The sequence below is a fragment of the Oculina patagonica genome, chromosome 2 (genome assembly GCF_052425735.1).
Source record: "Oculina patagonica isolate OP01 chromosome 2, crgOcupat, whole genome shotgun sequence".
Lineage (NCBI taxonomy): Eukaryota > Metazoa > Cnidaria > Anthozoa > Scleractinia > Oculinidae > Oculina > Oculina patagonica.
In genome coordinates this window covers 22,916,796-22,941,813 of record NC_135759.1, presented here as the reverse complement: position 1 = coordinate 22,941,813, position 25,018 = coordinate 22,916,796, and the positions used below count along the sequence as shown (strand labels likewise).

At 38.6% G+C, this 25,018-nt stretch overlaps 3 long non-coding RNA genes across 13 annotated transcripts; 1 reads left to right on the top strand and 2 right to left on the bottom strand.

Annotated features, from left to right (window-relative positions):
• The first annotated feature begins 543 nt into the window (after positions 1–543).
• LOC144643594 (uncharacterized) lies at positions 544–24,277 on the top strand. 11 transcript variants are annotated; one of them, XR_013568930.1, is made up of 8 exons: positions 544–697; positions 7,734–7,881; positions 9,623–9,845; positions 9,999–10,235; positions 10,655–10,885; positions 11,207–12,029; positions 12,496–12,677; positions 23,753–24,277. It is a non-coding gene; the product is annotated as an uncharacterized LOC144643594 (long non-coding RNA). The 11 variants fall into 11 exon arrangements; XR_013568933.1 differs by adding an exon at positions 22,786–22,848 and having other exon boundaries at positions 10,655–12,029; XR_013568934.1 differs by adding an exon at positions 22,786–22,848 and having other exon boundaries at positions 10,655–12,029; positions 12,496–12,695.
• LOC144643597 (uncharacterized) lies at positions 5,204–8,368 on the bottom strand. The gene is made up of 4 exons (XR_013568938.1): positions 8,138–8,368; positions 7,685–7,861; positions 7,237–7,311; positions 5,204–5,623 (listed from the first exon to the last, which is right to left on the bottom strand). It is a non-coding gene; the product is annotated as an uncharacterized LOC144643597 (long non-coding RNA).
• LOC144643596 (uncharacterized) lies at positions 8,771–9,769 on the bottom strand. Its single transcript, XR_013568937.1, has 2 exons — positions 9,636–9,769; positions 8,771–8,940 (listed from the first exon to the last, which is right to left on the bottom strand). It is a non-coding gene; the product is annotated as an uncharacterized LOC144643596 (long non-coding RNA).
• Positions 24,278–25,018: the final 741 nt, after the last annotated feature.

Genomic DNA, 25,018 nt, shown 5'->3' with positions numbered 1-25,018 from the left:
TCGATCCAGAAAATTTTACTCAATTACAGTGGATTTCAGTTTACTTTGGCCGCCCGCTTTGCGTCGTGGGATGGCTTGGGCCCGTGCGGTGCGTCCCTTCGTCTTGCGCTTCGGCCCGATCTCTGTCGATCGCTCCTGGACAATGTCATTGTCGCGCGGGCCGCGCGACTCGGTCGCTCGCTCGGTCGCTTTTGGACATCCAGTTTTCCGGCACACTCGAGACTGGTGATGTGCCTCCGAGTGTGTATATACTACCTTTTCGGCATCACTTCGGTCGCTGTGCGAACGTCCGCTTCTCTTCCTTTCCTTGACCAGTTCCAATCTCAGTTCTGTTCCCTCCTGAAAGTCTCGGGCCGGTGGGACTGTCGAAGTCGCTGCGCCGTTGCACTCGTCCTCCCAACAATTCGGCGGGCGGCCAAAAAATGAAATCACTGTAAAATTTCCCAGAACAAGCTGCCAGTCCCGGTCAGGGACCTGGAATAAAGCGTTTGTCACACGTTATGTAAGCCATACTAAATTGTCTTCCTTGCACTGTCTCTTCGCGCGTGTCCCGCGTTTACATTGAAATGGATTTGAAATGAAGCTGAATGGAGACTGCAATTCGTGACAAAGTGCAATCGGCTTAATCCAAGTAGCATGTTACTCCTTGGCCGAAGAGAGATAACAAGGTTGACAGAAAGGTTACACAGGGAAAAAGGTTGGTATATTGCATTTCACGACTTTATATGTCAGTCAACACAATGTGGAAAACCATTGCAATGGAGAATTTTCAAAAGACGCGCGGAAAACAATTGCAATCCACATCTAACATGTTTTCTCTTGGGTTCCAAGGCTAGAGGTTTGTCACCCATCACCGCGATCTAAAGTAAAATCAAACTGTTTATAATGTTTCAAACCAAAAACAGATATAAGCTTCCCAAAAACGTCTGACAAATGTTGTGCTAGAAATTCCCGCTTTGGACATCCCTATTGAAGAGACCTTGAAAGAGGGGGGTTTTAAGAGCAGGTAGACTTGTTGCTTTTCAGTAGTGACTATTCCTAATGGTAGATATTAACAAGCTTACAGCAACAGCTACTGCAAGGAATCTTTCCATTCAATTTGCAAAAGAAACTGCTGCCAGGCGTGTGTTGGTTGAACCAATGCAACCATGAAAAATAATGCCGCCTTATCTTATCTATAACAGATTTCTCGATTTTGATTGGCTCTGCACATCTCTATTTGTAGTGTGATTGTGGCACAATCACAAGGGTGCCCAATTACAGCTATCAGATTTCAACTTTTTGTTATTGATTACCTGTAATTGGATACTTGTGCCATTCGTGCATCAATCACATCTAACTATGATCACATACAATGGACACTTAGATGGGTTCTTTCTTGCTATTTTTCTGCTGTTCAAACTGATTGAATATACCTTTGACTTTTTCACTCAAGTGGGTTCTGAAAGACTGCTCTCAAAATAGTTCTCCTCTCACTCCAGTTACTATTACTTACTATCACCTCGTTATGCGGCCACTTAATGCCACTTAATGTTGGCCTGGGCCCATTTGTTCAAAGGGTGGATAAATCTTTCTGCCAGCAGAGGTATTCTGCAGAACTCAGAAATTATTTAGAACACAGAATGATGGTCAGTGGTATAGGGTGTGAAACAGGTAGAAGCATCATAAAATATGATAAACTGATATCAAACATGAAGTGCCCACCAAAAAACATGCCATTCCATGGGTATAATGCTCTAACCAACAAATTAAAGCTAACTGCAAGCAAACCGGAGTGAAAGCTAACCGCAAGCAAACAGCTAACCACTAGCAAATTAGAGTGAAGGCTAACTGCAAGCAAACTGGAGTAAAAGCTAGCTGAGGGGTGAAGCTAACCGCAAGCAAACCAGGGTGAAGCTTACTGAAAGCAAACTAGCTGAGTGACATTCCGTGATTCCTCCATTCCACTGAATAAGATGATTCACCCTTGTGAGAAAGTACTTCATGTCATGGAACAGCACATTTTACAGTAGGCACTTCATGTATGTTATCAGTTCATCATACTTTATAATGCACCTACCGGTTTTACACTAATACCGCTGACCATCATAATTGTGCATTCTGCAATCTGAAAAATATACCTGCTGGCTATCCGCTGGATAAATCACTATCCAGTGGATAGCTCGCAGTATGTTTTATCAGCACTAATCTACTGGAAAGTGAGTTATCTTGTGGATAGGGCCTACAAACATGAATAAGACAGTCTGTATGCACAGTTATGAATTTCTAGCAAGACAAAGACAACTGAGACTACATTTTGTAATTCTGCCAAAATCCTACTTTATTTTTATACTTGTTAAAATAAATAGAGCGGTTTTCACTCGAGTGTCAAAAGTAAATTGCGTTTGCTTTGGTTTTGCATTACTATGCTTAGTAATTGGCTTAAAAATCTCGCGCCACTTTCTCAGCCAATCAGAACTAAAACCTAAACCAATCGTGACTCGCTCACGCATGTTTTCCCGCACTTCGTGCCAGCTACATGTATTTGCTTCGAGTTTTGATTAGTTCAATAGGCTGTCTCGGTCCTTTGTGCTTGGCCAGAGTAATTACTTTGGTTTTGGTTTTACGATACTCAATTGAAAACTGCTCTAAACAAAATATGGAATAAAACAAAGGACGATTATTGTACATCCAGAAAATGAATCAGTTAATATATACAGTGGAATCCCAATTTCTTGAAATCTCAATTTACAGAAACTCCTAATAACTCTAGAACTAAAAGTCATTTCCCTTGGATTTGCTTCACTAAGTCAAGCACCGTAATTTTACTCCTGATTTCTTTAAGAAATTTTCATTTCCCTTGGAGATTCATGAAACTGGAATTCCACAATATCTATTGGCACATCATGCAGCTAACCAAGATTACAAAAGAAATTGAAAATCAAAGAAGCTTATTTGGCTACAATCACCTATGAAGCTCTTACAACCCTCCAACTTGTGACTTCTTTAGTCACCATGGCAACTAGAATTTTAACTCATTTGTTTGCTTTTATAAAATTTGTTCCATTTGGTGAAAAACAAATTATGTATAAGTTACTCTCAAATTGAAGCAAAGTATAAGGGATACATGGCAACTGGTAAAAAATATCCTCAAATTTGTTTTTATTGCCTTTTTTGCCAAAAGAAGAGATATCAATGAAAGTGATTTCTGCATCCTTTGAAAGAAATTAAAATGACTTGGAACTTCCAGAACTCTTAATGCATTAGTTGCATTGGTTATCAAGCAATGCTGTTAGGTTACATGTTAAGATTAGCTTGGCTTTTAGAAGCAAATCAAGAAGAAGTTACCAGATGTTCCAAGTTGTTATAGTACCTTTTTGTACATCAGTCACTTGTTGGCAATTGAATTAGTCTCAATCTACAAAACAAGGGGGGAGGTGGAGAAAGGGAAATAGAGTTCTTTCCTTTTTTCTCCTGCCATTCCCCTGCAACCCCCCTGTCCCCGCCCAGAGAGCTTGCCATGCAGGCTAGTCAGAGACATGCATTTTCCAGTACTTTGCTTCAGTTACCTGTATTTTGGTTCTGATTGGCTTATCACATTGTAATTTATATTGTAACAACATTGTAACTACATTAATTTTTGTTGTGATTTTAATAGTTACCCCCTAACTGAAAACTGCTCTAAGTCTTGAAAAGAAATTCCTATAAATAGCAAATAAATGACGCTGTACAATTGATACTTGGACAGGCATCTAAGGCAATCATTGCTGATGTCATTGTCTTTTTAGACATAGTCATGGTAATTTTGAATGGAACAGACTGAAACTTGCTTTGGCAAATGGTGAATTCAAAAGTTGCAAGTTATTTTATGCTGAGATGCTTCTATGGCTGAGTGGCACTGTAGACTGAATAATTGCCATGCCATACAAATTACTGTTAATGTTTTCATTTTTGTAAAGGAAATACCGTAGAAGTTCAATATTTAATTTTTCCTCTCATATTGCTCTAATTTTTGACAGTTGCTAACAAAGCATCTATTATTCATAAGTTTGCCAAATGAAATAACATTTAATTTTTGGGTGAAGGAGAAGACTCCTGACATAAACAAAGATTGCCTTTTATAGATTGAATTGGCCTTTGATTTCCAAACAGCAAGCCATTATGGCACACTTACTGGTCTGTTTATAAAGTTGCAAATTGAGAATCTGCGAACCTCTGTCAATTACGGCCCCTAGACAGCCATTTAAAATATTGTAAACAAGATGTTAAATTGGGTGTAGTAGTCCTTGACCACTGCATTAGGAGCCGCATGGAATATAAAATTGATGATCAATTCATCACCCAATAATTGTAAAATGTTATGCATGCACAATTGGCCAAAATGATGAATTTTACGTATAAAAAGCTCTTGATAGAAAATTGCCTAAAAAGTTTTGTGAATGCATGTACATTCACTGACCTCCATAAAAATGTATTTGCAATAACCACCTCAAGGAAATGTTAGGAGCTATGGGGATGTGTCATTTGTATGGGTTTCAGGAGAAATGTGGTATTAAAAAGCATTTCTTAACTGTCATGACAGGTCAGGCATAGGGATGATGCAATCCCATACTTGAATCAGTTTCTGAAGTCCTGACTCAGTCAAATTTTGGCAGGATGTTAATCACTTTATGGGTTGACCAAATATTTTAGGTCAGCTTGTGAATAAAAGGGCTGCATTTTGCAAAAAAGTTCCTAATCAAGTAAAACTTAACTGTTACATGAAGTAAATAGATCAGGAACCTTTTTGCACCAAGCGCTTTCAATGTTGATCACGTACAGGACAGGAAATGAAAAACTTAATCAAGACTTCAGAACACCAATCTACTAGCAAAATTTCATTGTCCAGAAATTTGGCCCAAACAAGTGAAGTGGTGAAAATAGTTATTACTGGACAGGTGCATTTTTGCCACTCGTGTATAATTTCTACATGGTAGTAGTCTTAATTTGCTTGAAGCTGAGCTACATCCTCCCTTTACCTTGTTTGGTGATTTTATAATGGGAATTTAATGACCTCATGAATAAGAGTTTTAAAATTGTGCAACTGGGATGGCATGCTGATGTTGATAAACTACTAGTTTGTTATGATAAAAATGACATTTCCTTGAGCTGGAGCAGGCAAATACTTTTCTGGATGAATGTAAATGAATATTTCCCAAATCTGTGAATACCCATGACTGAGTTATCTTAGGCCAACTATTCATGCAGAACGTACTGTACCAGATATTTTTAATAAAATAAATTTGTTCAAATGCAGTGGTTTAGGACTCTCAAAGATGAAATTGATTGTGATCGTATCAAGACAGAAACATTTTTGTCCAAGTGGTTTGTAATTCACAGAGGTTCCTGTTTATAAAACTGTACATACATCATTTATTAGCTGTGTCAAATGACTGATTGTTTCAGTCATACAGTGACGATTAAGACTAAAATAATAAAATGTTCACGAGCGAAACAGAGTTTATCCGTTTTACGAAAACAAGTCAGTTCCTGCAGGCATGTTAATTTCAATGTGTTGAACATGGTTTAAGTTCTTGTCTGTAGTTGTCTAGTAAGTAGTTCTTTCTTTGTGATGCTTGACTAGGCCAAGATACCAACTGCAGTCCTTGGATATGCAACCAAAAAAAAATCAAGGATTTTATATTTACAACTTTTCAGCCAAAAATACATCATATCCTTTGCCACTGAAAGTGGAAAATGACAATTAAAATAATTTATAAGCGAACCAATCACAAAATTTCCACAGCTCTTTGAGGTCAAGGCTTGAATATAGAATCTCCTTACTGATTCCCAGGTTCTTTTTGTTTTGTGCTCTGAGAATATAATGGTCCAGGCATAACTTATCGATGATCAATGACATCAATTGGTAATCAATGAGTAATCGATGGGTAATCAGTTGATTAGTCATTGATTATTGGCGATGATCAATGAGTAATCGATGAGTAATCGAAGCCCAAAAATTTTGTGGCCTATCGATTACTCATCGATGACATTGATTACTCATTGATTACCTATTGATGTTATTGATTACTCATCGATGACCAATCGATTACTCATCAACTATCATACTGCACACAAAAGACACATTCCTTGCTTTCTTGTACCTTTTTTGTGATTTTTTATCTATGTTAGTCATATTTTGCTTTATAACTGGCATTCTTGTTGACGAAATTACGTCCTCAGAAAAGGTCAAATAATAACCTTCCGACATATCAAGACGTGAAGGGCTAATCACAAATACAGATGATATTTCAATATTTCACTTTACCCAACTCTTTATTTAATAACAAAACAATTGAACAGGAACACCAACCAGTCTGGAAATGAAACTAACAAGTACGGAGACAAGAATCGACTACGTGGTTATAGACTTTGTTCGGTGGATGTTTGTCAGCAAAGTAAAACTGCTTCGCGGCTTAGGGAGACAGCCGTTATAAGCACTAACATTACGCACCGAACAGCTGCAAGCACTTTTACTTTCTGTACTTTTTTCACGTGTAACCATGATACTGTTAGATTGTTATGGCGTGTACAAGCTTGAGTATGAAATACTTTTACAAGTTCCGGTTTCCAATCACGATGATTCTATATCGATGAGTAATCAATGCAATCAATGACTAATCGATGACCAAAAATTTTGTGGCCTATCGATTAGTCATTGATTACTCATTGATCATCGGCAATAATCAATGACTAATCAACTGATTACCCATCGATTACTCATTGATTACCAATTGATGTCATTGATGTCATTGATGTCATCGATTAGTTATGCCTGGAATGGTACATGTATGTACTAAGACAAGATTAATTTCTGTATTCTTATCACCTTTGTGAATACTTTGAACACATCTGCTTTGGTCATTAATACTGAAATAAATTGGTAGGTGTACTAGGAAGTTAGAGCAGTTTTCAATTGAGTGTCGTAAATCCAAAACCAAAGTAATTACTCTGGCCAATCAAAAAGTGAACCAATCAAAACTCGAAGCAAATACATGAAGCCGGAACAAAGCGCTGGAAAACGTGTGCGAGCGAGTCACGATTGGTTTTGGTTTTACTTCTGATTGGCTGAGAAAGTGGCGCGAGATTTTTGAGCCAATCACTAAGCGTAGCAATGCAAAACCAAAGCAAACACAATTTACTTTCAACACTCAAGTGAAAACCGCTCTAATGCCATCCTAATATAACTAGGTTTCAAGAACTAATTAAATTATTTACCTGTAAAATGTTCTTGGTGCTGACCAAAAGAATCAAGGGCTTGCAGAATGCTGTCCACAGCTCATGGCTAGTCTCCTGTTAAGTTTCAGAAAGGTTTTAATTATCTTGTCAGCCATTTCAAATGACTTTTCTTTCTATGCTTATACAACCCTAGACTATAAAAAAGGTGGACAATAATTATGTGAGCCATGCGAGTCAGAAATCCCAAATCCCCATATAAAGGCTAACTGCATGTACATGAAGCTGTAGGCTAACCAGAGTGCTATTTAGTTAGGTTAACCTGATTGCAATTTACGCTAATCAATGTGTTACTGTATTCAGGCCAACTTAATGGCTCGTGGCTCACACACTGTCAAGATCCACCACCCTTCATGTACAAATCACCCATTGCCCAATCACTACATAAAAATGACTACATTGGACAGCATAGAATCAAAGGTCTCCATACCTTGTAAATGGTAACAGTTATTTCTTATTGATGTTATTTTTTCAATCAGGTGGAGCCCAATGTCCATCAAGTCACTTCAAGCTGCAATTTTACTGTTCAAGCATAAAAGAAGTGAGGCAGTGGCAGCAACAGGGGCAAGGAACGTTGTTATCCTATGACTTCAGACATCATTGAGCACTGAAAAAAGCAACAACAATGTAAGAAATTAAGTCCGGCCTGTTCATTTACTATTCCTAAAAGAAAAAGTGGCCCATCAGGCTGGAACTAGGAGTATTTCAACTCCTAATCCCAAATGGGATGCGAGTCTGTTGCAGGGCTAACCCAAGCATTAAATTTGCCAGTACCCATTTATAAACCTTGGTGGAGAGAGGAATTGTGGGAGTGCATCTCCCAATTGTTCTCTTAATTAATGCCACCTCTTTGGGTTAGTGATAACAATATTTTATTGCGTACCTTTTGGAGTAATCCTCTGTGGTTGAGGTTTGATATAAGCTTCTTCTTCATTCTCTTGCTCTTCTTCCCAAACATCAAGTAACAAGTTCCTCGGGATGCAAAGCCCAGTGGAAATCATGTTAAGAATGTTTACAAAATTCTCATTAAGAATCTTTATTAAGATCTTCAAAGTTTTTATAAAAAAACCTTTTAAGATTCTTGCAATATCACAAGTTTTTATAAGATTCTTGCAAGGTCTTTTAAAAGTGAAAGATTCTTACAAATTGTTGTAAGATTCTTTGTAGACATTTTATGCACTTTATAGGCATTTTAAATTGTTATTTAATATGTCTTAAATTTATGTTCACTTGTTATTTTAAACTTTTTATTTTTATTTTAAACTTTAAAATGTTTAAGTTTTTTATGTAACACTATTTTAAGATTCTTTTACATGTCTGAGTTCCCACATTCTTATAAGATTTGGTAAGATTCTTTCAAGTTCATGTAAGATTCGTACAAGACTTTTTCAAGTTCTTCTAAGATTCTTTTAGGATTTTGAAAGATTCATACAAGATCTTATAACAAGCATAAGATGAACTACTGATCTAAAATTCAAGATTCTTTCAAGATCTTCTGCAAGATCTTGCGATCTTGAATGTCAGAATACTTTAAACATTTTGTAAAAATATTTCAAGTTTTTGAAAGATTCTTACAAGAATGTAGAGATTCTTTGAAGTTCTTGCAAGATGTCTTAAGAGTTGTAAAATCTTAATAAGATTTCCACATGGGAATGACAGTCCAAATTGACACCAGCGGCTGTAGTCCTGAAACAGATCATTTCAAGGAAAATCATTAATAACAAGCTTCTATGCACACACTGAAAATGACAAGCTAATCATCATAAGTAGCTTCACCATTTAGTTTGTTCAATCCTCCAAGTTTATTTTTTTCCTAAGTGCCCAAGATTGGTCACCAGTGAAAAATTTTAGTCACTTAATTAAGCTCACGCTTTTAATCCTGAAGTCGCCAAGCTGGCGACTTCAATTCCAATTTTTTCACCAGCTCCAAAATTTTAGTCGCCATGGCAACTAAACTGGTCTTAACTTGGAGGGTTGTTGCTACATTTTGTATGTCTTTTTTTAAAATGCATATTGAGTTAAAAAGGGTCATTAACTTTGAACCTCTCCAATGTATCCCAGGTTCAAGTAAAAATTTCAATACGTAGAGCAGCTTTGAAAATCTGAAACATACTGTCGATAAAAGTGTCATCTAAAAATTGAAGGGCTGCCTTGAAAAGAGCCCCAAGTGACTTCTGATAAAGTGTTAGATTCTTCTTCCCCAATTTGCCTTGACTGTGAAAGGGAGAATTTCATATTAGATCAGTTGTCATGTAGAGATTTGTTCCATGCACCCATTCAATTCTTGATACTGCTTAATGTACAATCAAGGGCTTATCCTAAAAAGCACTGCAATTGAGCACTTATCATCGTTATTTTTTCCTCTCAGGTGGATAACTAACCTACACCAGTTTCTCTTGTGATCTCAAGTGCACATCTGATATTTAGACCCCAACAAGGAATTCCTCCACTTGACATCATGGTCTGAGTCCCCAGTGTCACTGTCAAGTTGAAATATGTCTGGAACATCCTGCCTGTTCACTTAAACACAAATCTGCTCAAGATAAAGAGTGTTATTAGTATACTTAAAAGAAAACAAGCCTGCCAAATAAGTAAGTTTAAGAGTACAGGGAGAATGTTATTGTGTTTCTTCTTCTCTGTAATGACTGTAAGTAATGTAAGTTGTTGTTACAACAAAATGGTTAACTCCACATAGCTGATCAATTGTTATTGATGCATTAAAATTCCCTGTCTATCTCTTATAGAGAGGTACTGTACCTGTTAGAAAGGGTTGGTGAAGCTATAGGACACTCCAAAGGTCCACTTTCCCTCTTGAGTAGATGCTGCCATCAGTCCCAAGGACTCAACAGAATTTCCAGCTAAAGGTACTTTTGCAAGACACCAACAGGTAAAGGTGACATCATATTAGGCTCTTCTCAGGCTGTTGCTGAAATGTGACTGAACATCTTGCCAATTAGCTAGAACTCACGAGGCTGCTCAAGGTGGATAAAAAAATTAATATTTGCTATACTATACTGACATTAATAAGTTCTGGGAATTTGATGGAACATCAAGACAATTGTCTCTAAGAAAAAAGCTAATTTTAACAGTTTTTTATACTGATTGTTGCTAGAATTGAATGGAATCACATTTATCTTTTTTTTGTATTGATTGCTTTATCACTGTATGTTTAGAGAATTGTACTGAACGTTTCGAGAATTTAGTAGTACATTTTCCCTCAGACTGTCTTCCTGTTTCAATTAGCAATTGGTGATATTATACTGAAACTCTACTGTGTCAAAGTCAAAATTAACATTGAAATTCCATACCTCCTGTATAAAGACAGCTGTTAAAAAGGCTTGTCAATGATCAGTACAGCTACAACGAAGTCCCCGACCCCTCAACATTATCTTCCTTTCAGGTGGATATTTGCTTGCAGTCATCTATTACAATGACATCCTCTCCTTTCCAAGCGCACTGGCAGCAATGACAGTTGCACATCAAAAAGAAATGTTGACATCATTGAGTCTTCTCGGGCTTTTGTTAAAGTTCGGAATTGTTGCTGAAACATCCTGCTGTCTTACTTTGAAACAAAGCTGCTCAAAACAGAGAAATATTTTATTAACTTTGTTAAAGGTGAAAAAAATTGTCGGTAAGTTTGGTTCCACAGGGAGATTTGTGTTTCTTCCTCTCTGTAATGATTGTTGCACAAATGCACATGAAGTGAGAATTTGGTGGTTCATCAAGACAATGCTCCTTGCTTTGCTGATTAATATAATTATGTTCTGAGAATTTGGTAGCACACATAGACAGTATCCTAGTTTCCTCTAGATCTAAGTCCTGAAAATTTAGGAGTTCATATAGAAACTATATCTTAGTGTATTTTATGCCAATTTGGTGGTACATCAGTCAACTGAAGGTAAATCCTTCAATATTCATTCTGATTGCTACTACTTATCTTTCTCTCAGGTAGATGCTGTAGTCCATAAGAAGGAACTGCCCCAGTTTCCAAGTACACATCATGGCAGCAATGACAATACATCCTGGAGTGTTCACAACTGAGCTGTCACGAAAGTTGAAGCTGGACTGGAGTATCCTGTCAATTCCCTTAAACACAGAGCTGCTCAAGATGAAGGAATATTTTAGTAATTTTAAAAAGGTGAAATTTATTTTCAGTGAGTTTAATTTGCACTAGTGTACATTCAGAGAGAATTTGGTTGCACATCAAGACAATTTGATCCTATTGCTCATTATTAATTTATGCATGTTCTGAGAGGTTAGTAATACTGCACAGTGACTGTACTGACAGTACTCTTTCAAATCATGATTATCTTTCTCCACACTGACCAATTGCTAAATACAAATTTTGTTCTGAGAATTTGGTTGGTACATCAAGACAGTATCCTGTAAGATTTCATGTTTTTTGCCATACCTGAAATACTGTTCTATGTGTAGTGTTTTGTTCTGATAATTTGGGATGCACCATTCTCTATTTGGGTAATAAGAATTAAAACAGCTTTCGGCAAGCCAATTAATCAATATGCTGAAATTCCCTACCTCTTGTAGAAAGCAGCTGTTACAAATTAGGGCTGATGTACAGTTCAGTACCACTGCAAATGACTTCTCCTTGCTGTTTTGTACCTCGCTAACCCTGGTCTCCACCTCCTACTCTGGGGCTAAGGAATAATGACTGCTGGGCACCGACAAGATGTAGACAAAAGCATCTCAAGTGGTCACTGGAACATCCTACAGGTCTATTCACTCAAACACAAGGCTGCTCAACATATAGGATATCAGTAAGTTTTGATAAATTTCAAAGTTTCAAAGAATACAAGCCTAGTTTCATCTTAAATCTTCCTCTGAGTGTAATATTTAATTGGCTAGACAAGTAAAAGTTCTGGTAATTTGGTGACAAGATAATTTCCCTTAGCCTCGGAATCATGCTTATCACTCACCCTGATATTGGTACACTATTATAAGCCAAGTGAATTGGTGGTACTACAAGGCAACTCCCCTACAACCATAAGCGTCTCCTTAACCATACTGATTGTTCAAATGTAAGTTAGTGAAAATTTGGTGTTAAATCAAGACAAGGTCTCCTCCAGTAGTGCTTGTCCCTTTTGATTTCTTACTGATGATCATCCTAATTTGTAAGTTTACTGACTATGCAGTACTGAAAAGAGTGTGTCAATTGTGGGAAAATGAAATCATCCAATTTCCCTACCTCTTTAGAGCACTTTCTCAATATTATCTTCCTTCCAGGTGGATCTGTCAAGACGATCAACCCTCAGGTCCAGGAACACTCTGGTTGCAATGACAAGTGGACTGGTGACAAGTGGACTGGTAATAAGTGCACACCAATGAAAAAAGTTCACATCATGTTTTCAAGGTGTTGCTGGAACATCCTGCTGATTTTCTTTTAAACAAAGCTGCTCAAGATGGAGGTTAGTAACTTTCAAAAGGTGAAAAGAACACAAATCTTAGTTTAATTTCACACCTACAATCTCTGTATGTAATGATTTCTATGCTAATGTCTGTTCTGAAGAAATCAGTGATTCATCAGTATTATATAAGTGGTAAGTTAATCAAGATGGTATTTCCTAGAACCAATATGTCCTTCTGTATACTGATTGTTACAGTAATTAATGCATAACTTCTAAGAATTTGGTTGTGCGCCAAGACAATATCCTCCAGTATCATGCTTGGCCCTCTCACAACTGATAACTGTGCTAATGTCTGTTCTGAGAAATCAGTGATTCATCAGTATTAAGTGGTAAGTTTATCCAGATGGTATTTCCTAGAACCAATATGTCCTTCTGCATACTGATTGTTACAGTAATTAATGCATAACTTCTAAGAATTTGGTTGTGCGCCAAGACAATATCCTCCAGTATCTGCATGCTTGGCCCTCTCACAACTGATAACTGTGCTAAATGTATGTTCCGAGAATTTGGTGGTACATGTACATCAAGACAATGTCTGCTAGAATCAATGGCCATCCCTCATCATACCTTTGTTGTTACTTCGTAAGTTGTTAGGGTGAAGACTGATCATCCTTCATTCGTGTTGTTCAAGCTGCAGTCACTGAGTCACAATAAAGGTGTTTGTAAGGTGATGGTTGATTTTCTCCAACTGCTCTGTCTCTGCTTGTACCTTTGTTGTCTTGGGTTGTTTTGTGACATCATTTGGTATATAGCACTGTTCAAAAGATGTACTCTACAGGAAACCAAAGCACATTTTACAAGTTAATAGCTAGAACTGAGAAATGTTGACCATGTATGACTTACCTTCATGATAAAGTAAACCAAATTGTCTTCATTAGCCAGTGATGTCAATGATATGAAGGATGATTTAGTACTCCTGCTTTTGAATCACTTGCCAAAATGTTTGATCAGGTGATTTGATAAGATCTGACCTTTTCCTGAAATAAAATTTTTGTTAATGTTTAAGAAAACACACAGACAGCCATCCAGGTTGATTTTTTATTTAAGATCATTTTTACAATAGGCTTAATTTGCTTTGTGATAATTTTTCACGTCCCCGAAAATGGACGCTTTTCAATTTAAACTTTGATAAATTGGAAACAAAAGTTTGCCCCCGAAAGTGGGCTTATTTGACCTGAAATAAAGTAATTTCATTGTTTAATGATGCTTATTAATATTGCCTCTGAAAGTTGTGTTAACCTGTTCCTGAAAGAAAACTGTAGTTAGTTTTTAAGGAAACACACTGACAGACATCCAGGTTGATTTTTTATTTCAGATATATCATATTTACATTTTAATTAATTTGTGACAGTTTTTCACGTTCCCAAAATGGACAAGTGACTGATTGGAAAAAAAGTTTGCCCCCGAAAGTGGGCTTGTTCGACCTGAAATAAAATGATTTCATTGATTAATAAGATGCATGCTGAAAGTTGTGTTTAACCTGTTCCTGAAAGAAAATTGTGGTTATTTAAAAAAAAAACACACTGAGAGCCATGCATCCAGGGTTTTTTTTATTTCAGATGTATAATGTTTACAATAGGCTTTGCTTTTCTAAAGATATTTCATGTCCCCGAAAATGGACATTTCAGTTTAGAATTTGAGCTTTTGTGCTAAGTTACCGATTGGAAACAATAGTTTGCCCCTGAAAGTGGGCTTGTTTCACCTGAAATAAAATCATTTCATTTGGTTAATGCTGCCAAGATAATAATAATCTTGAGATGGTGAATAATATAGTAGAAGAAAAGCACACTGACAACATTTTTTGTCACTTTATTATGAGCAATAAGTTAGAATATGTAAATTAGTTACAATAATATTTCCTCTTCTTGTGGTTTCTTGCTGTGTTCTGCATTTTTTGCTCCCGAAAGTGAGCAGCGTTCAAGAGCTATGACTACGTATACCATGCTTTTTACAATTAAAAACAATACTTTTACAATGATACAAAAAAATCAACAGGACCTAATTTAAACCATGATGGGGTGCGCTCCTAAATCTGAATAATTTAGCATCCAGAGACAGCCAAGAGTGTCCCAGCGTGAATAAAAGTCAACACTTCATTTGGAACACCCAGGGCCTCCTGGATGATTCTCGCTGGTCTGTTACATTTTGCTTGGTATCAAATCAGCTTTGATACCAAGCCTTGATGTCTTTGTAGTCAGGTTATGTATCCGTCGAAGCAGAAGCTCGAAAAGTCGAAAGCCGAACTGTGAAATTAAATTTAAAACTGGAACTGAACTTGAAAACATAGTTATCATAACTAAAGCAACTGCATGTTATGTTACAGTGGAAGAAAACACCTATTCCAAACCTCACTTTCAATGTCTGAGCATATTTTTGTCTCTTAGCAAGACAGGATAGAATTTTACCAGTAAAATTTGGATATTTTTTCTTTTTGCTCTTTGTAATTAATCATATATAAGCCTGTAGATGAAGTGAAGATTGAGAACTGATGTTACCTTGCATTGCAACCTAAAATACAGGATTGCTCTCTATATATCAACACATACCACATGCCAGGGTGTAGAAATGAACTGTCAGGGACCAGGGGAGAAATGAACTTCCTTCAATCCAAGGGAAACCCAACGTATTACTGCTGTTCCAATGTAAGTGTTGCCAGAGAAATGCTTCAATAGTACAACAAGCATACAAGTGGAGCAACCAAGAGCTACAACTGACACTAAGATCATGCCCAGTGGTTCCTTCCAGCCATGTTCCAGTCAATGCCCATTCCTTTTGCCACTGCTTCATGTGTATCTTGATGCTGTCAAATGACTTGCTAGGCTCGACGATCCAGTGATAATTCCACTCTATGTCTCTTGGTATGATCAGCCTTGCTGGACAGTCCATTAATTAGATTCTTGCAGGTTGGGGGCTGGATATGAGATTGACAGCTTCACCCCATAAAAAAGTGACTTTTTCATGGAAAATTCAGCAATAAGATATGAGCACCAAGCTACATGTATGTCAAAGACTAGAATTGAATTTTGGAATATTGGGGCTGTCTAGACACCTGCTTCTACAGATCATCAGGTGACAAATGAAAAGAAGTGTAAATCACATTCTTGGCATCAGGCAGTGCAGATGGTTCATAGAGAACACAGATATGCAAATAATTTGTTCTCAGGCCAAAGGGATAAACTTTGACAGTAAAGAATTACAGTCACCTTAATGAAGGGTGTTGAGAAACTCATCTGGCCCTTGAGTAATAAAAACAGTGAAAAGTTGATAAGAATCAGTTTCTGCAGAAAGCTGACGAGGATGACTGTAATCAATGCAAGTGTTACACTTCAACAATGCTGACACTGAAAAGAATGACGTGCAGTTTCTAAATTTTGAAGGCCTGGGGCTGAAGCACAAGATGTAAAGGAATCATGTTATAAATGACACATCACTATAATTACGAAGACTGCCCATCAGATGTACTTCTCTTACATGATTTTCAAGAGGTCTACACAATTTGTGTTTTAGAATAGTAAGAGTTGTGTTTGGTCATTAAGTTGTATTATAGCAAGACCATGTTCAGAAACAATTATTGCACATCTGCCTTCCATAATCATTACAAGATGTGCTGGAGCAGTTTAGAGCTGGAATGGGAGAGTTTCATGGCTGCTGTGTATGAAGTCTGGGGAAATACATGTACTTCCAAGTAAGGATTTGGCCAGCGAGAAGTTGGTAGTATTCTTGATGTTCTTCAATGTTCCTGTGTTTCAGTGCTCCAACAATTGCAGTTTCTTGGCATGGCTATGACGGTAGTAAATCTTCTTTATTCAGGATGTGGCGGTGTAGTTTTTGTTGTAAGTAAAATTGTTGGCAGGACCAGACAGCACAGTTAAGAAGTGAGTCATTTCAAGTGGTACAGATAACAATGGTGAAAAACTGGTGACTTTTTATAGCACGAAATAACCTACACTGCAGTCACCAGAGGAGACAACAATGTATTGTCGTCTCCACAAACAGGGACATACACACTTGATTTTCTGGAACTCCCCTGACAGGGGGGAATAAGGACATCAGTGGGAAATAGATCTATATTGATGAGAAATAGTGATGGTGAAAAACTGGTGAACTTTCATAGCGCAAGTGACCTACACTGTAGTCACCAGAGGTGTGTTGTCTACACACACTGTGTAAGGACCGGTATGGCATGTAAGGAGGGGAGCTATTGTTGGAAGTGATGACTATCACCTTTTCACTGCTGTATACATAGATAAACTGGGCTACACTTAATATAGTAAAACCAGAGATTTCCTGTTCCATTGTTAACTTCAAAGATGATCCCCTGAACATTTCCAAAGCAGTTCCAGGATTCCAGGTGGTTTCTGAGCAGTTCCAGGCTACTGCACTAGCTTGTCCTTCACTTCCTTTTATAGTATCCAAAGTTTGTTCCCATTCAATTGCTTATGTGTTTCAGCTTAATTAAATCCAAGTGTATATAGGTCTTGATGTTCTTGTTACATTAAGGTTCATCCAGGCAAAGCTTCTTGCAAAGTGACTTAATAAGTTATCCAGTAAACATCCTCGGTTGAAAAAGCTGTCGCTTGTCATTAAGAGAAATTGTAAGCTCCCCACAGTATCTTCCATGTTTTTAAAAGTGGGCACAGATGGAACCTTACAAGTATAGACAGAGGCTACTTCCAGAAATTAGGAGTAAGCCACAGCATCGCAAGGCAAATTTGTAGGTATAGACACAAGGCACAGGCGCCTTATACTGACAACTGCAGTGAAAAAAGCAACAGGAAGTATGTTGGACAAAAAATGTTTGAGAGGTCTTTAGCTAGGAGACTGTGGAGGAGTCAGCTGATATTTGATCCACTTGCAAAATAGGGTATCCTAATGTGCTAGATTCCAGTTTGAGCAAAGACAGTTTATTCTCACAGTGCCAGAAGGAGTAGCTGATGTTTTCATAGTCGCTAATGCTACAAAGACTGTGTGATAAGCTGTGGCAAATAGGGACGCCCTGGCCCAACACAGACTTACAAAGGAAAAGGTTTTATAAACAACTTGCATGATGTGTGACTCACTGAGATGGCTGCAGAGATATTAACCCAACAAAAGACCTGAAGATCTTTACCAAAGATTGATGGCCTTTGTAGACGATATAGTGCTCAAAGCTAACAGCTTATCCCACCATGGCGACCTGATAACGGAAGATGAGGAATTAACCCCATCATTAGAAAATTTCATTGTTCTCACACCGAGCTACGATTGAGGATATTAGCATTGATAGAGCCAGAGGTTTGTCAAGCCTTAAATTCCTTACTTGATGAGATCAGAGCGTTTGATGATGCGTGTCTGCATACTGCAACCAAAACCTTCCACAAAACCTCTCCTGTCAAGGCTCCACCTAAAAGGGGATATGATCTGCTCGTCGACCAAAGTCCACTTTGGGGGAGTTAAGTAGCAGGGGTGGCGCAGTGGTGAGAGCGCTCGTCTCCCACCAATGTGGCTCGGGTTTGATTCCGGCCCAGTGCCATATGTGGGTTGATTTTGTTGTTGGTTTTTGTCCTTGCTCTGAGATCTTTTTTTAGGGTTCTTCAGTTTTCTTCCCTCAAATTCAAATTCCTTAAATTCCTTACTTGATGAGATCACAGCGTTTGATGATGAGTGTATGCATACTGCAACCAAAACCTTCCACAAAACCTCTCCTGTCGAGGCTCCACCTATAAGGGGAATATGATCTGCTTGTCAACCAAAGTCCTGTCCACTTTGGGGGAGTTGAGTAGCAGGGGTGGTGCAGTGGTGAGAGTGCTCGCCTCCCACCAATGTGGCTCGGGTTTGATTCCGGCCCAGTGCCATATGTGGGTTGAGTTTGTTGTTGGTTCTCGTCCTTGCTCTGAGGTCTTCTATTAGGGTTCTTCAGTTTTCCTCCCTCAACAGGAATCAACACTCCAAATTCCACTTCGACCAAGGATGCATGTACCATCTTAACAAACTCCTGAGCTTTTCCCTGTCACGTGAGTAAATAAATTACATTTACATTTTTGCAAACAGGCAGCACATCCCGACTCCAATCAGAGGAAAATGTGCCAGAGAAAAATCGTAAATATATCGCAAAAGCAAGACAGATTGCTAAAATCTTTGACGAACACCTTGAAGATAGTAGCGAAATGATGCCGTATGCAGATGATAGCGAATTTAATGACAAGGGTAGTAGCCTTACTTGTGATCCAGAACCAACACCCCTTTGATACAGACCTGCCAGTCATCCTACCCTACAGTCAACCTGCCAGTCACCCTGGCAGGAATGCCTTTTATGGAGACCAATGTCATTTTTGACCATCCAGGCAAACATCAGGTGTTCCTCAGTGATGGCACCACGTATGTTTATGGATCGCAGTCCCCTTCAGCCATCAGCGCAGCTGCCCATCAATTTATTAATAGTTCTCTGCGCCCCTCTTAGCCTCTTACCTCTACCACCATTTGCCCTGGCGAGTTCATTGAACTGAGTTTGATTGATTCTGTGATTATGCCCTTGAACCTTGTTGCAATGCCCCTTGTGTGCAAAGGCTGACAGCCTCCCAACTACAGCCACCACCCAGCATTGCTTCAAGCATAGAAGGCGAAATATGAATTCCAAACTTGTCATCTGCCATTTTGCCAAGTGTGTCCTGTTTTCTCACCTGATTGTTGCCACAACCACCACATCTATCTCATGCAAGCCACGCCTTTAACTACCTGTTAACCCTAGGCACAACACTCCAACATGGGCCTTGATCTGGGGAACTCTCTCACACAAGACATCAGATCCATATTCTAGAAACCCCATGATGAATAAGATTAGGTCTTCTACCCCCAAATCAAAGGGTACAATGGTGCCGCGGGACCATTTGAGCCCCGTCAAACCCTTGCAACAAAAGGAACGGTTACCACAGAAAGCCCGAAACAGGCTTGTGGAACTTCAAGAAAAGTTTGATCACCTTGAGGATCTAGGTGTCTTCAAGCGGCCAGAGGATGTTGGAGTTTCTTGGTTCAGAATAGAAAAAGAAACATGTTCCAGGCTCCTATGTAAGCTTTTCTTTACTTTCTGCCTCACTATGATAATGCCTTACTCCATTCCAAATGGTTTGAACCCTGTCTGGGGTCATTGTGTTGTGTTCTTTGGCAAGACACTTTACTCTCTTAGTCCTCCCTCAATCTAGATGTATAAATGGGTACCAGCAAATTTTATGTTGGGGTAACCCTATGATGGGTTAAGATTTGTTGGAAACCTTTTGTCAGTGACAGAGGTTACTGTCAAACATTTGGAGCAAGCCTGATAGCCCATAGGATCCTGATGAAAAATTTGTGGATGTCAGTAGATAGCACAGACACCTATTAGTGGCAAGCACTAGCTGTGTGTTACTAACAACTGAGAAGGATCAGGAAGAATGTAGGGAAAGGCTTTAGAAGCTTCCTCAAAAAGATGGCTGCAGAGGAACCAGCTGATATATGATATGCTGAAGAAGGTATTGACATTATCACTGACCACCATAGAAGAATAAATTGATATCTTGGAAGGAACCTGGACCAGGACAATTTGAATGTGTGACCCACTGAAGTGTTGTAGTGAGAAGAATTTATTGATTTTCAAGAAAGCCACACAAGCTGACCACATCAGCTGGCTGGGTATCATTTTGGTATCCTTGTGATTGGCAAAATCATCTGTGAAGTCATCATGGAGTATGTCACCTTCCAAGGCATTGGTGTATAGTTCTCCAGACTAATTTGAAGCAAGCAGGTAATGTTAGCCATTCAGTAATGTCAACCACATGTGCTTAGCTGGCTCAAACAACCGGCCTGTATGGTATCACATTGTTATCCTTATGAAGCAAAGTTTTCTGAAATGCCATCCTGAAGCATCTATAGTGTTGAAGATGAAGTACACCGCAGGAACACCACTCATGATCAGTAATGTCAGTCTGAGCCAAGCCAACTGCAGGGTATCACTTTGTTATCCTCATGAAGCAAATTGAATTTTCTGTTAAGTCATCCTAGCGTGTGTAAAGCCACCAGCTCTTCTCTAGAAATTGTAAGGTGTTTTTCTTTAGCTGTTGGTGAAGTGCTACAGCAAAGCAAGCCACAGGTAATGAAAGACTCTTGGAAAGGTGCAGTCAATGTAGTTTCAGCAATAGTGACATTCAGATGTAATCAAATCTTCTTGTTAACAAACTTCTGTCATCAGTTCTAAGGTGTTGATCCTCTGTGGAATGACTCTTGGATTGATCACTCATCTTTAAAGAGTAAGGTGCAGTCTACAGGATCACAATACAAATATGTGGTTGTTAGGAGAAAGCACAGACACCTCTTAGTGACAAGCAAAGTGTGACTGACAACTGGGAAGAGCAAGAGGAGTGTTAAGTTTGGGGTGAAGAATGGACACCAACTGACTGGAACTTGGAAGACACAGACTGGCAGCAAGAATGTTTGGTGGTTCACTTTGTTATCCTTAAAAGGCAGATATCTTCTGTTAATCATTGTGAGGTTTCTGTCCATAGGTGATGAAATACTGCAGAAGAAGTACCAAGATTGAGAAAAGAATCAGAAGGAACACAAGATGTCTTCAAATGAACAGACATAATTAGTTGAATGGTATAATGGAAGGCAGAGAGGACTTAATCAATTTTGTCAATTACCACATTCCACTGGACATGTTCCACATAGAAGCTGATTTCCAAAGTAGCTCTCAATACAAATGGTTACTAGAGGGTAGCATGAAAAGATGCCGCCCAGGTTCATGTAGTGCTGGGATCTAGGGTCAGATGGAGAGTTAACTGGGGAGGCAGAACTTTAATCTGACTGTAAGCCTTAAGTCATGGGAGCAAGCCTCATGGCTTGCATTGGACCTACAAGAATGGAGTCAGACCTAGTTGTTTCCCTGTGCACCATTTGTCATCTATCCAGTTAGGATCAGCGATGACAGTAATGACATGTAGCTTTTGTATCCCAGGAGCACAAGGCCAGCATGATCCTTTGTCATTTTTAGGTGTTCCACTACGTGTCTTCCTCCATCCACGGCTATCCGGTTTGTTCTCTGTTGAAGTTTTATGCAATTTACCCTCTATCTACCTGGCTGGTCTACTCATATCTTCCTAATCGTAGCCTGTATAGGACCATCAGGAATGGAGAGACCTTGGCTGTTTCTATAAGCCATTTAGTGCTAAAGGATTCATGATAATGGTGATGAGAAAGAGGACAATGGTGATATCATGTGTCAGGCATGGGTGTGTAATCTTAGTGTTTTCTTCATATGAAGTACATTGTCTGTCTTGTTTGCTTCAGTTGTATGTGTTGTCTGCAGAAGCATATGCTCCACCGTGGAGTAAACAGGCAGGAGTCAAGCAAGTCTTGAAGCTTCGATCAATAGTAATGCTTGTCAAAACATTCGTACCCCAGGTGTACAAGGCCAGCATGATATTTTGCCATCCGTTGTCTTGTGTCACTCTTGTGCAGGCATTCCACTTTCTCATTCCAAGGTCAGTCAGGTCCTGTTTGCTCTCTGCTGAATATTTCTACTCTTTAAACTGCCTATCTACCTACATTACCTACTAGCACTCTTATCTTCCTAATAAACTAAATTCTGGTTGTTGTAGTCAAATGATGTCCTAATGTAAACAACCTATTGTTTGGTGATCATCTTCTGCTCCAGGTCCTGGATTCACCTTCTTTCATCACCGCATTGGCAGCTTCCTAACTGCTTACACTAACCACTAACTACGCTAACTGCCTTATCAGGTGCTGATCTTCTTCTGTGATTTGTTGGTTTTGCTCCAGTGCAGTACCAGAGGTATTCCAGTCTTCTGGCCGCCACCAGTCTTGTGTTTACTTGGCCAGTTCCATAGGTTGCTGATGAGAAGTCTACCTATGCCTACGATTTGTAGACAGTCTAAGCTATGAAGACCCACAATGAACATTGTTGGTCTCCTTTGAGGAGATTCCTCCCACAAGGCAACATTGACAAGGAGACACACATACATGTCTAAATGTCAGCACTGCCATAGTGAGAAAACCCTCCCCACTACTTATCACTTCTGAACTATCTTTGCTAACTACCTGACTACCTATCCTCATGGTTGGTTCAACCAATCCTCAGGTTGGTTTGATGATCCTCATCAGTTGGTGTTGAAGGCTACCTACATAACCAATCAAAACTGAGGTGTGTGCATTGTCCCATAATCCCATGCCTATAGTGCCTTTTAATTTTGGTAAGGTTCTCTTTTTTTTGTTAATTTCCAAAGTTGTCCATGACTATTGAAAATTTATCTTTAAAGGACGAAAATGTAAGTTAAACCTGCATGAATCATCCATAATGCAAAAAATTGGCCTATAAATTTTTTCATGAATTCTAAACCTCGCAAAAATAAAAGGCACTAGGGTGAGTACTTAGAGTCCTGGGAACTGATCTATGCTTTTCCTGAACTAACTACCTGAACTCTCTGTAACAAGAAAAAACCATTAAACCTGGAAGGGGTTGCCAAAACTGGTCTCCTTCCAACAGTTGAATGGCCTTGAGCTTCTTGTTTCCTAAGTTATAAGTTTTAATGTAACGTCTGGCTGAACCTTACTGAGAGAATTTCACTTATCAGTATGTAGACTGTTAAGTGAAATGTAATAGTAATGTGAATTGACCTAGGCGCCAACTAAGCAGGGAATCGAAAAGCAGCAAGAACGGTCTCCAACACGAAGTCGACGTGAAGCCAGAGTTGAATCTAAATGAAGCTGGAGTGAAGATATGAAGCCAAGTAAAGTCGAAATAAAGCCGGAATGCCGAAGTGAAATGATGCTGAAACAAAGCCGAACTCCTATCGCTGGCCGAAAAACACCTGCAAAGAAACCCAAATTAAAAAGGCAAGAGGGAGGAACCACACCAACCCTAGGGGCCCATTAGTAAACCTAATTAGATTAACTACATTAAGTAAAGCCGAATCAGAAGTACACTGACTTCTGGCCGAAAGTGTGTGCTTGTATGCTTTGTAAGGTTCATCCAGAGCTCTAGCTATTTACCCTCCTCTCCCAGCCCACAATTTATTTAACCAACCGCCATCTTGATCTTTCATCAGAGTCCTATCTTCCTTGAGCAAAGCTGAGCAAACTGATGGCTTAGTCTGGCTGAATGGCTGATCGGGATCCTTGGTTGACGGAGAAGGTTGGACAGTACAGATGGACTGTGGCATGCTGATTGGAGAAGGACTGGTGCACAGTAAATGGAGGGCAACTGAAGATATAAAAAACAATGTTATTTAAAAGCATAATTAACTTTTTTACCCGGGGGGGGGGGGGTACTCGGGATTTCAAGTGATGGGGATGATCGAATGGGGGCGAAAATCAAGACCCAAAAAAATCCCTAGGGCTTCCAACAAAACCCCAAAAAATCCCTGGACCAAAAAACAACCCCCCCAAAAAATCCCATGCAAAATTTCTGACCCATTATTTTTTTTCAGAAAGGGGGTATCATCTGAAGATATAACACAAAGAAAAACATTAATAAGAAACACTTTCAGTGTTTGTATTTTTATTCGCAGAACTATGCGACCAAGGCACTACCACGAATCTTTAGATTATTTTTAATACCCCAAAAATCTCTACTTAGATCAAGCCACCCAAAAAATCTTTGTCATATTTTCCTACCCAAAAAAATCCCGGAATCGAAAATTTCAAACTCAAAAAAATCCTTTGATCATCCCTGTCTCTTGAAATCCTGAGTACCCCCCCTGGGACTTCCTACAAAGTCATTATGATAATGGAAGTATAATATAATATATGAAGGCCTAATTATTATCAAAACACCCTTAATTATATTAGCTATAAAGTTGACAGAGTCAATAACAATCCACTTGATGCAATTAAAATTTTGAATATTTAAGTTTGTCACGGAACACACCAGAAATTAGGCAAAGTTTTTTTTGTTTTTTATAAACAGTACAACAGGTTCGATTATTGTGAATTTCAATTTCAGTTTTAACTTTTCAGTTCGCTTTTCTGTTTATATATTTTGTCCTCCAGTTTTGATGTCAAGTATTCTCAAACTCCTCAAAACATCAGCAATGAAAAACACTTTTATACTTGTAAGAGAAATTAAAACGTCAATCACATTTTAATCTTGGACCAATGTTAATCTGCTTTCGAGGAACCCGGCCCAGTTTAACTCGTTTTTTTGAATAATATTACTTATCTATTGCGCCGTTATTTTGTTACTAAACTTTTTAAGTAATGATAAAAATGTCCGCTATCTTTTAAACAGAACAATAATGGCGCGAATATATTTGAATCCGAGGGCAAATGATTTCCGTAAATTCTGGCGTGCAAGTGCGCGAAAAAAACTTACA